We start from the raw sequence: 15,758 nt of genomic DNA on the forward strand, positions 1-15,758 counted from the left end.
CTTTGTGTAATCAAAAGAGCCCTAGATCTAGACCCCCCTCTTCCCAAAAAAAGAAATTTTAATCTGGGTTCTAGTGCTCAATGATTGTATAGTCATGGCTAAGTTCTTATTGCTAAAATGGGGTTGTTGTGAGGAATGTATTTTGTAGACATTTGAGCTCTATACAAAATGAGTGATTATCCAAAATGATTTATCTATCATCTATCTGTCTGTCTCTATCATTTAACTAGTTAGTTAGCCATAGTTATTGTTTTTGTTCAGTCATGGCTGATTCTCTGTGACCCTATGGTCAAATTCCAGGATTTTCTTGGCAAAGATACTGGGGTAGTTTGCCATTTCCTTCCCCAATGTATCACCATTTTACAGATGAGGAACTGAGGCAAATGAGGGTAATATGACTTACTCAGGGTCACACAGCTAATAAATATATGAAGTCAAATTTGAAATCAAATCCACCTGACTCTAGGGCCAGTGTTCTATCTACTACACCACCTCGCTAGCCATATTCTAAAAGTTTTAGTGTAGTTCTAAGCTTTTATTAACTTCAGAAGTATTATACTGCATCCCTACCAAAAAAAATAATACTTGAGAGCTCACTTAAATATAAATATACTTATGTATTATTTATTAAAATTCATCTTATACTATACATTGCTCTAATGGATTTTTTGATCTTTGTGAAAACTTCAGTCAGTTGCTGCTCGGGGACTGAAAAGATTACATTGTAATTGTAATCTGAAAATCATCCAAAAAATGAGGTTTTGATGCATGCAATTTTGATACGACTACAAAAGGAAAAGTGTTATGGAGATAGATCATAGGATTGAGAAATCCCTCTATAGAAATTGTCACAAGCATAGCACATAATGGCAAAATATTTAGTTGTGTTAAAATTAAACTTTATTTATATAAATAAATAAATAAATAAAAGTTATTATTCAACAAGCCCTTCCCCCATTTATAAATAGCCAAAGGACATGAACAGTTTTCAGAAGAAGAAATTAAATCCATGTCCAGTCATATGAAAATATGCTCTAAGTCACTATTGATTAGAGAAATGGAAATTAAGACAACTCTGAAGAGCTATCTCATACCTCTCAGATAGGCTAAGATGATAGGAAAAAATAATGATAAATGGAGGAGATGTGAGAAAACAGGGACACTAATACATTGTTGGTGGAGTTGTGAATTGATCCAACCATTCTGGGGAGTAATTTAGAATTATGCCCAAAGGGTTATAAAACTATGCATATCCTTTGATCAGTATCCTAAAGAAATCATAAAAAAGGGAAAAGGACCTACATGTGCAATGTTTATAGCAGCCTTTTTTGTAGTGGCAAAGAACTGGAAACTGAATTGAAGCCCGTCAGTTGGGGAATGGCTGAATAAGTTATGGCATATGAATGTAATGAAATATTGTTTTTCTTTAAGAAATGATGAGCAGGCTGATTTCAGAAAATCCTGGAGAGATTTACATGAACTGATGCTGAGTGGAAGTGAATAGAACCAAGAGAATATTGTACATGGCAACAAGATTATGTGATAATCAACTTGATGCAGTTGGCTCTTTTCAACAATGAGATGATTTAAAGCAATTCTAATAGATTTGTGATAGAAAGAGCCATCCACATCCAGAGAGAACTATGGAGACTGAATGTGGATCAAAGCATATTATTTTCACCTTTTTTGTGGTTGTTGTTGTTTTTTTGCTTTTGTTTGGCAAAAATTGTTGAGAAAACTGAAAAGCAGTCTGGCAGAAAATAGGTATAGACCAATATCTTACACCATTTGCTAAAATAAAGTCAAAATAAATATATGACTTGGGCATAAAGGCTGACATCATAAGTAAATTAGAAGAAATGAAACATATTATCTATCAGACTTGAATAGACAAGAGAGAGCATTGTGAGATATAAAATGGTTAATTTTGATTACATTAAATTTAACAGTTTTGTATAAGTAAAACCCATGAAGCCAAGATTAGGAGGAAAATAGAAAATCGGAGTGGGAAAGTATAGAAGGTTTCTTGCATAAAGGCCTCCTATCTCAAATATATAGATAACTGTTAAATTTATAAGAATTCTAATTATAACAATATAAGCCATTTTCCAATTGACTAATGATCAGAGGATATGAACAGGCATTTTTTGGAGGAAGAAATCAAAGCTATATAGTAATATGAAAAAAATGTTCTAAATAGTTATTGATAAGAGAAATGCTAATTAATACAACTTTGAGATACCATCTCATATCTATCAGACTAGCTAAAATGATAAAAGGGGGAAATGACAAATTTGAAGGGAATATAGAAAAATTGGGACTCTAATACTAATACAGTTGGTGGAACTCTCAACTGACCTAGCCATTTTGAATAGTTTGGATAACATCCCAAAAAGTTATAAAACTATATATGTCCTTTGACACAACAATACCACTATTGGGTCTGTTTCCCAAGGATTTCAGGAAAAGAAGAAAATGCCTAGTAGATGTTCCAAAATATTTACAGCAGCTCTCTTTGGTGGCAAAGAATTAGAAATTGCAAAGATTCCCATCAAATGAGGAATGGTTAAACAAGTTGTGATTTATGATTGTGATGGACTACTATTATGCTGTAACAAATGATGAGCAGATTGATTTCAGAAAAACATGAAAAAACTTGCCTAAAATAATGAAGAGTGAAATGAGCAGAAACAAAAGAATGTTGCATATAGTAAATCAATATTGTTGAAAGAGTAAAAGTGAATAACTAAGCTCTTCTGAGTTATACAAATATTAAAATCAACTACAAAGGACTTATGAAGGAAAATGAGATTTACTTTCAGAGAAAGAACTGATATCCAGAAGCATGTATTGTATGGTTTCACACATACATCCTTTTTCAAATGTTGACCTTTTCTATTATGAGGCTGGGAGGAATGGAGGGAACTTGGAACCAAATGTAACAAAAAAAATTTTTTTAAATTACATTAAGACTTGTGGAACACACCAAATATAGATGAGAGAGAGAACATGCTAAATGAGAAACAGAGACAAGCCAGACAGAGATAGAGATGCTCCTTATTTGCTGATATTTGAATTGAGGAGAAAGCAGCTGCTTTGACAAAAGTGATTTGACTAGAAAGTCAGAGCAACTCAGAATGATAAGAACACTTAATGACATTACTTTAAGGTTTACAAAGCATTTTCCTTACAACAACCCCATGAGATAGGAAGAGCAAGGATTATACTAGAAACATGGTTTGTTCTCAGAGGTCAAATGTATTGAGAAAGGATGGATGGATGTTTCACAGGAAAGAACATTGTATTAAAAATTGAAAAACCTGCCAGCAACTTGGTATATTATCTTGAATAATTATATTCGTTCATTTCCTCTTTTAAAAAAAATAGTATTTTTTTCCTAATTCTGTGTAAAGACAATTTTTAACATTCATTTAAAAAAAATTTTTGAGTTCCAAATTTTCTCCCTTCTTCCTCTCTCCCCTCCTTGAGACAGTAAGCAATTGGATATGTTTTACATGTGCAATCATGTAAAATATTTCCATATTAGTCATGTCCTGTCATTTCATTTTGACAAGTTCTCTTACCCTGGCACATGATTAAGTCTTTTCTTCAAGTTGGAAGTAGCCTCATTTAGGAGAAAGACTTGGATTTCAAGTCAAGCAGATCTTGACTGTCTTTGTTATCTGTGTGACAGGAAGTCAGTTCGTCTATCATCTATCCAGGTTTGAGTTTGCTCATCTGAAAAATGAGGGAACTAGACTAGATTGGTGGCTCCCATTTAGTAGATCTCAACCTCATTGATGATTCACACTAATGATCTAAAGGGATTATATAGCAGTAAATAATTGCCCATTATGTAATAATCATATTTTTCCTCTGTGACAGCAAGGAAGAGCAAATTTAAAGCATTATTTTAGACTTGTAAATTTTAATTTGGAAGTTTTGGGGGTAAAGTTGTCATTATAGTTATTATAAAAGATTGAGGAATCAATTTAAAAGATTATTATAAGTAGAATATTAATTCATTCTCAGAGTTCACAAAACTTTTTTTGTCAAAACAGGTTTACAGTACCAAAAAATTTGATGAAAATCTCTAGGCTATATATGGACCCTTCCAGCTGCAAATCATATAGTAATCTATTCATTAAATTCAATTCATATCTCTACAAGGCAGCCCATTACATCCTAGACAAATTATAATTAGAAAATTCTTCCTTTTATTGAATTATAGTTTGCCTCCCTCTAACTTTTGCCATTGGTCCTACTTCAATTCTCTGGAGTTTATTAGTTTCAGCCAATTAAGACCTTTTTTGAATTATTTCTGTAATCTCAGCTACTAACTTTTTGTTAACTGTAAATTTGATGAATGTCTCCTATGTCTTTTTACAAATTGCTGTTTTAAAAAAAATTAAACAGTATAATTTTCTTACCTGTTAAAATGATGGGGTGTTAGCATTTTATTATTGTCATTCAGTTGTATTCAACCCTTTGTGACTCCATTTGGGGTTTTCTTGGATATTAGACTGGTTTGCCATTTTTGTCTTCTGCTCATTTTCCAGATAAGGAAATTGAGACAAATAGGAATAAGTGACTTGTCCAGTGTCACACAGCTGGTAAGTATCTGTGGCTGGATTTGAACCCATGAAGATGCGTCTCAGCCTGGGGATCTATCCACTGCTTCACTTAACTGTGGTTTTATTAAATGGATTCTAAAGTCCCTTCTAGACCTTATAATTCTAAATTTCACAATTTATTTTGATCACATTGGTATTTTATTATTCAGGGATGTTCCATTTCCTATAGAAAAAAAGATTTCAATAATTATTCCCTCTTCTGGATTATTAATTTTAATTTACTCACTTATTTGTTTATTCATTCATTCATTTTTTTTGTGTTTTTGATCACTAATTTAGAAGATGGAGGTTTGAGAAATGTCTCCGATGCTTGGGATCCTCCCCTCAGAATCCTGGACAAGTAACTGAATTTTCTCCCAAAACTCCCTTTCCTCATCTTTAAAAAAGGGATAATGAGACTTTCATTATCTGTGCAGGGCTTGGGGAGTGGGAGGCTTGCAAGCTTGCAAGGTCAGCTGTGAAGTTAAAGAGGGCCAGCCGCATTATGTGTCAAGCTAACATTTATGCTTATCAAGCAAGAATTCCTAAGAGGCCTAAGGTCAACAGGATCTGTCTGCTCTTGTGTAAATGTCAGGTAAGAGCTCAGAGGGGTTCACTTTAAAGGGGTTTCGCGGCAAGGCTTAGTTGGGGCGGCTGCAGTGTGTGTGAGGAAGCTAATTTCTGTGCTTATTGGGAAAGGATTCCTGTGAGATGTCAGGCTACAAGCCTCCCCTCTCCTGTGCAAATGGCCAGTGTCAATCAGGAGGCCCACGGGGTGGCCACAGAGCCCGACCAAAGCATTTTAGTTACTGGAATCCTCTTAATATCTCTACAAAGGTCTTCGACATAACACGCAGATTGCCTTTGGTTATCTCCAGGTATAACTCCCTAGGGAAACCAGGGGCTAGTTTTCCAGCACAAGAAAGAGAAAGGGAGTTTCTGATTTGGTTTTTAAACAGTAATTATGAATTAGTGAATGTGATGGGGATGAAGGGAAGTGATTTAAAGGTGTGGTACAAATAATATCTGCTATGTAGGTTAAATTAGCTTTTTTCCTAATGGCAGACCTTGAGACTTAATTGGCTCAGGCTGTTGCTATAGTTTCCTGATGGCCCCAATACAAAACCAGGTCATGTGTAGGCAGGTTTCTGACCTGTGGCCCACCGTGGCCCACACAGACAATGAAGCTCAATCGATATATTCTTGCTGAATAGCCTTCTCCTGCTATAATTGAGTAACTTTGTTTTGTTAATCATTAGAGAGTCTAGGAGGATCTTACTTTCTTCCATTTCCTAACCCAAAGCACCAGACTGGCCTGAATCAAACCAATTCTGGAAGGCTTTGTGAGGGAGGGATTAAGAGTTATAAATGTTATTTCCAGAGTGTTTTACTCAAGAGAGATGATGGATTCAGAATGCAGAATGACGTTTTTTAAAAAAATCAACCAGTGAAGGAATTTCTTTTACTTAATTAAACATAATTGTTTAAAATATTTTTTTTTTCCAATAGGAGATGGGACAAGAAGAAGAAAAAATAGGTTTCTGTTTATTTAAAAATAAAATTTAATTTATTAAAAAAAAACCAAGCTTTATGTATTTAATGATATATTATATACACATGTGTGTGTATGTGTGAGCATGTATGTATGAACATGTATGTGTATTGAAACAACTACATAGACAGAGGTTTGGAAACGTGAGTTCAAATGCAATCTCAGGTGTGTAATGGTGAGTAAGTCACTTACGCTCTGTTTGCCTTGATTTTCTCATCTGTAAGATGGGGATAATAATAGCCCCTACCTCCCAAGGTTGTTGTGAGGCTCAAGTGAGATATCAATCAAACCTTAAAGCACTGCATAAATGCTATTATTGTTGTTGTTGTAATATATTAATGGATTTAAAGTTCTGTTGTTCAGAATCCATTTGAGCTTCACAATAAGATGTTATTATCTTCACTTTATAGTTGGGAAAACTGAGGCAGACAGAGGTTAAATATTAGCCCAGGGTCACACACCTATTAAGCGCCTCAGGCCATATTTGAACTCGGATCTTCCTGATTTTGGAGTCTCTCTCTTTATCCACTGTACTAATCATGGAATCACCAGAACCCAGCTAATAAGTGTTTCAGGATTTCTTCCAGACCTTCATAGCTACCACATGGTATCTGGGGCAGCGACCATGTTCAGGGAATGCAATCCTCTCAAAGCATCTTGGCTGGCCTTCCCTTGTGTTTCTATTTTTCTCTCCCAGTCTACTCACTATTACCTACAAACATGCTCATCTCTCTCCTATCCTGAAAAAACCTTCACCTGATCCTTCCAGTTGTATTAATTATAGCACTATAAACTCCTCAAAAAAAAAAAATCTACAAATGTTCCTCCACTTTCTCTCCTCTCACTCTCTTCTTAATCCCTTACAATCTGGTCTCTGACTTTTATCATTTCATCAAAACTGTTCTCTCTGAAGTTATTAATGATCCATTAGTTGCCAAATCCAGTGACCTTTTCTCAATCCTCATTCTCTTTGATTTCTCTTAGAAAGTGTGGGCTACAGAGTAGACATCAACTTGCATTGGAAGAAGTTTCCTCATCTGAAATGACCATATATCAATGAAAGCATAGGTCTAATCCCTTTGACAATGTATCTACCTGTTTGTCCATCTTTTAATATTATCATTTACTATCACACTGCATTAAACTATCAATAACTTAGCCTAAAGGGATGAATCTTTAATGATGGAATTTCAATCACTTTGGCAAATCAGTGGAAGAAATATTTGTGATCACAAATTCTCTCCACTAACCTTGGATGGCATCTCAATAAGCTATTCTTGGTATATTGTCACTCTTTGAATATGGAAACCTATGCAAACAGAAGTAGGGGGAAGACTTAAAAGACTGGTTATTAATTGCTTGACCACAGAGAAAATGAGATGACTTTGAAAGAGGAAAGTCTTGAAATAGATCCTAAGGAGAGCCAGCGATTAAATTTTGCCATAAATAAATGGGAAACTGTTGGAGATGGCAACAAAGACCCAGTTAATTTTAAGTTGCCATTGAGGAATGTGTTGCCCTTGTAACTACAGCAGAGCATTATTAATAGGGTTGGTTGGAACAGTGTCAATTGGCTTGAGGCTCTCAGCTAAGGAATACTTTAGCTGTCAGTAACTTATGAGATCAGTTTTGATTAGGTTTTTTCCACATTTATTTCCCTTTGGTCTATAGAAATGTCATCAGTCATCAGGTAAAGCAAAGGAGTGAACATCGGTCTTTCAGCTAGTCCTCTTTATTAAAATCTATTCAAAATATAAACAGAATAATAAAATAAGTATATAATATATAAAATAAAATATAATTATAATTACTGGAACAAAAAGGAAAAATGTTTTAGATAGGCCTTCTTGTATACTAATCTCAAATATTTAAATGGACTTCTGATCTCATTGATTTTTGGAAGGGCTTTCCAGTGGTGTAGATTGCACCTTTCCTATGTGACTTTTTGTCAGAGAGGAGCCATCCAATGACAAGAACTTTCTTTGCATTCTTATGATGTCATCAGGGTACCAGTGGAACACTCTCATTGTCTTCCTATCTTCCCTCAGCTTTGTCACATAACCAGAACATGTTTTCTTCCTATTGTACAACTCTTCGATGATTTTTATAACCCTTTTATCGTTCACAGATCCTCATGAGCTATATGTTGCAGACTACTCAAATTCACAATGTAAATATCCATCGTCCTCTGCATAAAAGGACTTTTTTAATTCTTTAAAGACTGTCATATTCCACATTTCCCCTCCATATAGCAACCTCAGTATAATGTTAGTGTTTTACAAAGGTTTTTGCTTCCATGGGAAATTTGAGATCCCTGAAGGAACTTTGCAATTTTACAAAGTCAATATAGCTTGTTTTCTTCTGTTCAACCCTGATTCCATCTGGTCACCCCCCCAATACCATCTGTCCATGCTAAGAGATAAGCCTGACTAATTGACATTCGATTTGTCCACTTGGTCTTTCCTTTTTGGATGGTCAAGTCAAAGTTCTTTGAGAGATTCAGACTTTTTCTAGGTTCTAGGGCTTGATGCAACTATTACAGTCACTTTCACCAAGAGCATCTAGAAGACTTTTTACCATCCACAGGAAATCTTTCTTCAAATTTTCTTTCAAATTTGGACTCTGTATAGCAAAACCTTGAGTGAGAATACAGCTCCCTCTCTAATGCTTGACCTGATCATAGGATAATAGGATCATAGGGCTTAAGCTTTACATTTCTTACTTCATTTGAGCCTTGCAGCAGCCTTGCATCCATCAGTTATACAAAGGCTTTGGTTGAAAGGTTGTTTTCAACAACAAAAACAGTGTCTTGCTAACCATCATGACTTCATAGATCATTAACTAATTGCTTCAAATAATGTTGATAATTTTGAATTTTATTTTTTAGATTTTTAGATTTAGATTTTAGTTTGGCAATATGGATGAAAAAGAGTTAATAATAATAATGATATAACTACTATTTAAATAGCATCTACTATGTGTTATGTATTTTGGTAGATAATTTATAAATATTATCTTATGTGATCCTCACAACAACCCTGTGAAATAAAAGTTATTATAATCCCCATTTTGCAAATGAAGCAAATAGCGTATGAGTTGCCCAAAGTCTGTAGTAAATCTCTAAAAATGGATTTGACTCCTCTTCCTGACTCCAGACTCATCATTAGCCTTTACACCACCTAGCTATCTATGGAAGGAGGAAAATGCCAGCTCTGCCTTTTTTCTTCTTGTTTGCTCAAGCTAGCTTTATTGATATTTTCTCAGATCTGTAATTTCTTTGCAGGGATCTTTTAAAACTACTTACCTATTTTGTATGATTAAAACTAGATAGTATAATCTGTAATTCCATTTCACTGGGTACAAGCAAATTATAGTAAACTGTAATATAATGAAAGGAGAGAAGGTACCATTCTCAGAGTTAGATGTATTTGCCTGCTCTTTCATCCAAGAATTCTTACTTTTCCCCCAGGATACTTTGTACACCATATATGACTTTCTGAGAGGACACCTTTGAAAGTCCAAATATTAAATATTGCTAAAGTTTAGTTTCTTCTTTTTCAATAAAAAATAAATAGGAATAGAAGTTCTAACATTTTGTTCCTGAACCCCAGTGGATCTTGTGACCCTTGTGTTCAATATATTCTGCTCTAGTGGTCACTGTTCATATATATATATATATACCTGCAAACCCTAACCTCTATAGCAAAGGTCATGAATGTGGGAGCCATGAAATTATGATTATCACTAAATGTTTGCTTTGTATACTTTTTAAAATATATTTGGAATCATGTAAAAATTTCTCCAGTGAATGGGAAAAGCTTAAGAAGCTCTGTCCTATAGGATATAGTAGAAGGAAAGAATAATTGGAAGACATTTGAGAGCCATCTCAAGTATGTGGGGCAGAATCTGGATCAGAGTAAAACCCAAATTTTCTAGGAAAGAATCTGTTAGCTGAAATTGGATACCTTCACCACTGTTTTTGATTCAGGCTAAAATTTAGCAAGTTTTATTGAAAAAAAAAAGTCTTTGGAAATTGATAGAACACCTTATAAAAATCTGGGACCCAAGAGGGAGGTGCTTGGAAAAAATTCAGATGAATAATTAATTACTTAAATTCCAAAAAGAAGTTCTATAAATAAGAAAAAAGTGTGTTCTTTTATAGACCCTAATGGAGAGGGATCATTCTTTGTAAGCTATGACATTAGACCTCTGAGAACATGAGCTTGGGCTAGAGAACATTTTCTAACTCTGGCTAGAAACACATCAGTTGGGTATGAAGGACTCTGAGAATAATCATAAGAGCACATAGGGAAAAATGTTTATTTTAATATGGGGAGCTGGAAGTGGGTAGTCCGATTATACCTGAGCTTTACACAGCAGGCTTCAAAATGCCAGCAGTCAATGAAAGGTGTGGAGAGGAAAGAAGTCATCTGGCTTTCAACTAAGTCGGCATAATTAGCAAAAATGTGAAAAGTGACTTTAAACTGCATGAGTTTTATTTCAAAAGATCTAAGAAATAGACAGAGGCTTACAAATTGTTACTACATTTATCATGCTAGGGCACCAGCTGTATGAACATATATAAGTATATGTATGCATGTATATATAGAGTATAGGTATATTATATACATATATGCATGTGTGTGTGTGTGTGTATTTTTTTTTTACATATGTTTTTATGAAGGACCTGGGTTGCCTTCCTGAAAGCAAATAATTACTTTAATAGTTCCTATGGTACAGCATTAAATCGATGCATTTGCAGCTATGTTCCCATGTGTTTCTGTGTGTTGAATATGTATTAGCTGGAGTATGGAGGGTTAATTTGTTTGGAGCAAATACTATGTCTTTCAGTCAAGGCAAAGTAGAATTGTGTGAGTATTCTCTAAACACTTCTCATGTGTCCATATAGTTTATCAGGAGTGTCGAAATCATATTAGTGAGTAACTTCCAGGAAGCAGAATGAAAAAAAAAAAACTTTCATGAAATTAAAGCACAACAAGAGTGAGAATAGCATACATTTGAATGAGGAATCCATTGGACTCTGAATTTGGCAATTAGGGAACTGGTTTGGGAATTAGGAAGTTTTAGCAGATTTATCTTTTTCATAGTTAAGTGTAGAAAGATAAATTTCAGGCCCTAAATTAGTTGCAGTGAAAAGCTGTATGGATTTGGTAAATTTGTGCATTAGGAGGTGAGTTTTTCCATGAGAAGGACTTTTCTGTACTAAGGAGAAAACATAGATACCAAAATCTTGCTTTCTAAGGGAAGAAGGGCCTGGTAAATATCTGTGTTCCTTCTAACCTCTTTCAATGATTTTATTATGATTTTATTAATTGGGATTCCTTACAGGTACAGTTTGGTGACACAAGGATTTGCTGGATTATATAGGGATGGAAGTTGGGTTTTTCTATGATAATTGGAACAATTTAATTATTTGGGGATTAAATCGATTCACTCTAGCATATTGAATGATTATTATTGATGAATGGAAGGGGGAACCCTCCGTGCAGATGTACTTCATATTGGATATGATGGTAGTCTTTGTAGGGATTTCTGGAGGTATCTGCCATGGATTATCATACTGGAGAAAACTGGCATGGGTAGTCCATTTAAATAATTTGGATCTTTGGATTGATAATTCAGTGGAACTCAGAATGAGTTATTAATAGGATAATTATGAATTAATAGATGGAGGGTTGGAAGAAAAGATTTTATTAATGAATAGTGCCAGGTACTATGGTAAGTAGTTTATAAATGTTATGTCTTTATCTCCACTTTCTAATTGAGGAAACTGAGGTAGACAGAAGTTAAGTGACTGGTCTACAGCTAGTAAATGCTTGAGGGAAGAGTTTGAATTCAGGTGGGCTTGACTGCAAGTTCAGCACTGACCAGTGAGCCACTAACAGCCCCTACATAGGAGGGATTTTAGAGGTAATCTAATACAACCCTTCATTTTATAGCTAAGGATACTGACCTGTCATATTGCTTTTAAGTAGCAGGGCCACTATTCTAACCTAAGGTTTATATCTATTTTTAATGGATTTAAATATGTTAATAAGTCCTTTGAGAGGAGACAGGGTGGGGGCAAAAATTGTTTCCTTATTGTCTCTATATTTCCAGTGATTTGCACAGTACTTGACTCATAGTAGGTTTTTAATAAATCTTTACTGAATGAATTAATGGGCATTTATGAGTGTGGGATACTCAGTAAAAAACACAAACTTTTTAACTTGTATTTCACTTTGGGCTTTTTGTATCATATCTCCTAGACGGTCAAGGTCACAAATAATGAATGTAGGGACTAATTGTATGAAATTTAATTGTGTGAGAATCTTTACTGTTTATTTGCTTCAGAAGAGTGAAATATTTGGTACCTGGTGATGCCCGCAAAAGTAATAAAGAAGTTTGTAAGAGAGTTGAGTTTAGAGCATCAGTCAATCAACAAACTTAAAACACCTACTATGTGCCAGTTTTTATGCTAGGTTCTGTGTACACAAAAAGAGGCAAAAGACAGCCCCTACCCTCAAAGAGCTTACAATTTAATAAAGACAACGAGCAAACAAAAAACAGGAAATGATTAAAAGAGGGAAGTACCAGAATTAAAAGGCTCTGTTTTGGACATTAGGCTTGTTAGTTTAATTCTTCACAAATCTTTCCTGAGGTGCCTAAGAATTAGCCTGAAAGTGGTTCATATCGTTGATACCCATTTCATCAAATTATACACAAAATGGAAGGAATAAGTGGCTCTTAGCCCTCAAGTTACCCACCTTGTAAAGTTAAACCAAAGTCTAGTGTTTTCCTCATCTGCAAAAAGAGGTGATTGGACTAGATAATCTCTAAAGTCCCTTCTAGGTCATAGATTTAGACCCTATGGATATTGAAAGTACTTTAATGTATATTAACTTTGTTAATCTTTGGGAGAAAAGCAGAGCTGGCATTCTTATCCCCATGTGACACCTGAGTATCTTATCTGGTTTAACTCCCAGTTTAAAGGAAGATTTAGGAAAAGATTCAAAGAGAGCAAAGGAAATGACTTAAGGATTGGAATGTAAATTATAGGTTTATAAAATAAATATGTAGTTATATGAAAAACAGCATGGCATAGGGGAGGGAGGGCCAACTTTAAAAATCAGAAAGAGCTGAGTTCAAATCCTGACCCACATACTAAGTGTGGGACCACAAGCAACTCCAACCTCACAGTATTCCAGAAAACTATTAAAGAATATAAATTACAGTTGAATGACCAGCCTGCATTGGTGGAAGGAGTTCCTATATTAAGGATTCTTGTTAAACTCACATATCATATTAGATTATTTACCCTCTAGGAGAGAGGGTGGGGGAAAAGGGGGAAATTTGGAATACAAGGTTTTGCAAGGGTTAATCTTGAAAAATTATCCATGCATGTGTTTTGAAAATAAAAAGCTTTAATTTAAAAAAAGTAAAAAATCAAATCAAATCAAATATCTAGATTTCTCAGAAAATTATTATAGGAAGTACTAACACCCTCTCTAGTTAATTTTATGACTATTTCCCCTCTTTCCTATCTACCTGTACATATTTTTTATCTCTTTACCTAATGCTTTCCTTTAACTACCTTCTTTGACTATTTTATCTTTTGACTTATTCTCTCTTCTTCTTTCTCTCTTTTCATCCTCGTTTGTTCCCTGCTCTGTCTCTGTCTGTCTCTTTCTCTGTGTGTATCTTTCTCTCTCTCTCTCAGCTCATAATCTAAGAGAGAGACAACAATCAAACAAACAAATAAATGCAAATAAGATATATGAGAAATGTATTGGAGATAATCTAAGAGGGGAGGCATCCACTTAATTGGGAAAGATTTTTTGTAGAAGGTAGAATTTCAGTTAGGATTGAGGGGAGCCGGGAGGTGGAGATCAGGAGGAAGAGTATCCCAGACCTGGAAATAATATATGGAAAACTCTTTGTAAATTTTAAAGTGCTATTTAAGTGAAAGGATAATTACAAATACAAAACATAATACAAAAAAAATGATATAAGGGAAGAGGAGTAGCATCCTCAAATTTATGTGTAGGAGAGATATGAATATAAATCTTTATAAAGGTAGGTATCATGCATGATCCAAGACAATTTTAAAGGATTCATGATGAAAAATGCTATTCACTTCTTGAGAAAGAACTAATGGAGTCTGAATGCAGATTGAAGCATACTATTTTTCACATTCTGTATTTTTTGTGTTTTTTTTTGGTTTGTGTTTTCTTAATATGTTTTGCATAATTGCACATGTATAACCCATATCAAATTGTTTACTATTTTAGGGAAGGAGGAGGAGAAAGAGGGAAGGAGAGAATTTGAAACTCAAAATTTTTTTAGTGTTAAAATTGTTTTTATATGTTATTGAAAAAATATTTTTCAATTAAAAAATAAAGATAGTACATCAGTGTATCAGTGATTTCCAGATAGGATTTCAAGATCCCCTCAACTTCTATTTCCTTCTCTTTCCCCCAACACTGCTCTGAAGTTCACTAGCAGTGTTTCCATTAAAGGAAAGATTTTAGTTTTTACTTTCCTTATTCTCACCTGACTGCAGTAGAAATGGCCACATCCCTCCCTTCTCTGCTTCTTAATCAATGTCTTCTCCCAGAGTCATCAGAACAGGGCCAACAACCATTGACAGAGGAACAATAAGGAATTCTGTTTATCACAGATAGACAAATTACCATCTATTGGAAATACAGCATTCATAGAGGAACAGCTGGGGTTTTTGGTCCATTGAGAACTGAATAAAAAGAGATGGACTTAAAATTCACCTGGAGGGATACAAGACTAATATATAAAGGGACTTGCTGATGGTGGGGACTGTGAAATGGGAGATATGTGATTGAGAGAGATTATAGAATCACCTTCCCTGGAGGTCCTTTTAAAATAGCATGGCTACTGATCAGTTCTGTCTGAAGACTAGAAACTTGGCAAGGTGACCTCTCAAAGTCCCTTTCGGCATTAGGATTTTATTATTCTAGTTGAAGCTATCCTTAGCTGCTGTTGTAATTGTTGCTATTTAAATGCTTTTTAAAAAATCAGTATCTATGCTTAAAAAAATCTGAATCTGGAAAAAAATTATTCCTGGATGTTTCATTTTCATTTAAGATATTTTCTTCATTTTATTTTTGTGACTTAGGCTATTTTGCATGAAAGCTGGATCTCAGTGGTTTCACAGTTCAACTGCTCCTGCTGTTTCTGCCTCAAGTCTTATTTCTTATCCATTTGTGACATGACAATTAGTTGCTGGGGAGAAGTCTGTGAGTGTCAGGAACAGAGGAATTCACAATTTCAGGTGTGGGATGACTTTCAGCATTCTTTCTTGAGAGACATGTTGGCTATTCATCTGCTCCTACAAAAGACAGATTTCATTTTGCAAATACTTTTCCAGACCTTGTCCCAAATATCCTCCAGGTCTTTTTTATACCCTTGCTTTTAAAATTTTATCTATTCATTTGTTCATTCATCAAACACTTATGGAGCAACTACTGTTTGCATAGAATTGTGCTAGGCTCCAAGGGATGTGTAAAATTTAGATCAAATTTAGATCTATGTCTTCCTGGAACTTACAGCATAGTGAG

At 34.6% G+C, this 15,758-nt stretch overlaps 1 long non-coding RNA gene across 2 annotated transcripts in view; it reads right to left on the reverse strand.

The window, feature by feature from the left end:
- Positions 1–15,268: 15,268 nt before the first annotated feature.
- The window catches only part of LOC127564772 (uncharacterized), an 89,117-nt gene continuing 88,627 nt past the window's right edge, over positions 15,269–15,758 (reverse strand). For both annotated transcript variants that reach the window (XR_007954351.1, XR_007954352.1), the window contains exon 5: positions 15,269–15,529. This is a non-coding gene — a long non-coding RNA (uncharacterized LOC127564772). The remainder of the gene's footprint in view (positions 15,530–15,758) is intronic.

Source organism: Antechinus flavipes, chromosome 5, assembly GCF_016432865.1.
Source record: "Antechinus flavipes isolate AdamAnt ecotype Samford, QLD, Australia chromosome 5, AdamAnt_v2, whole genome shotgun sequence".
In the NCBI taxonomy this organism is placed as follows: domain Eukaryota; kingdom Metazoa; phylum Chordata; class Mammalia; order Dasyuromorphia; family Dasyuridae; genus Antechinus; species Antechinus flavipes.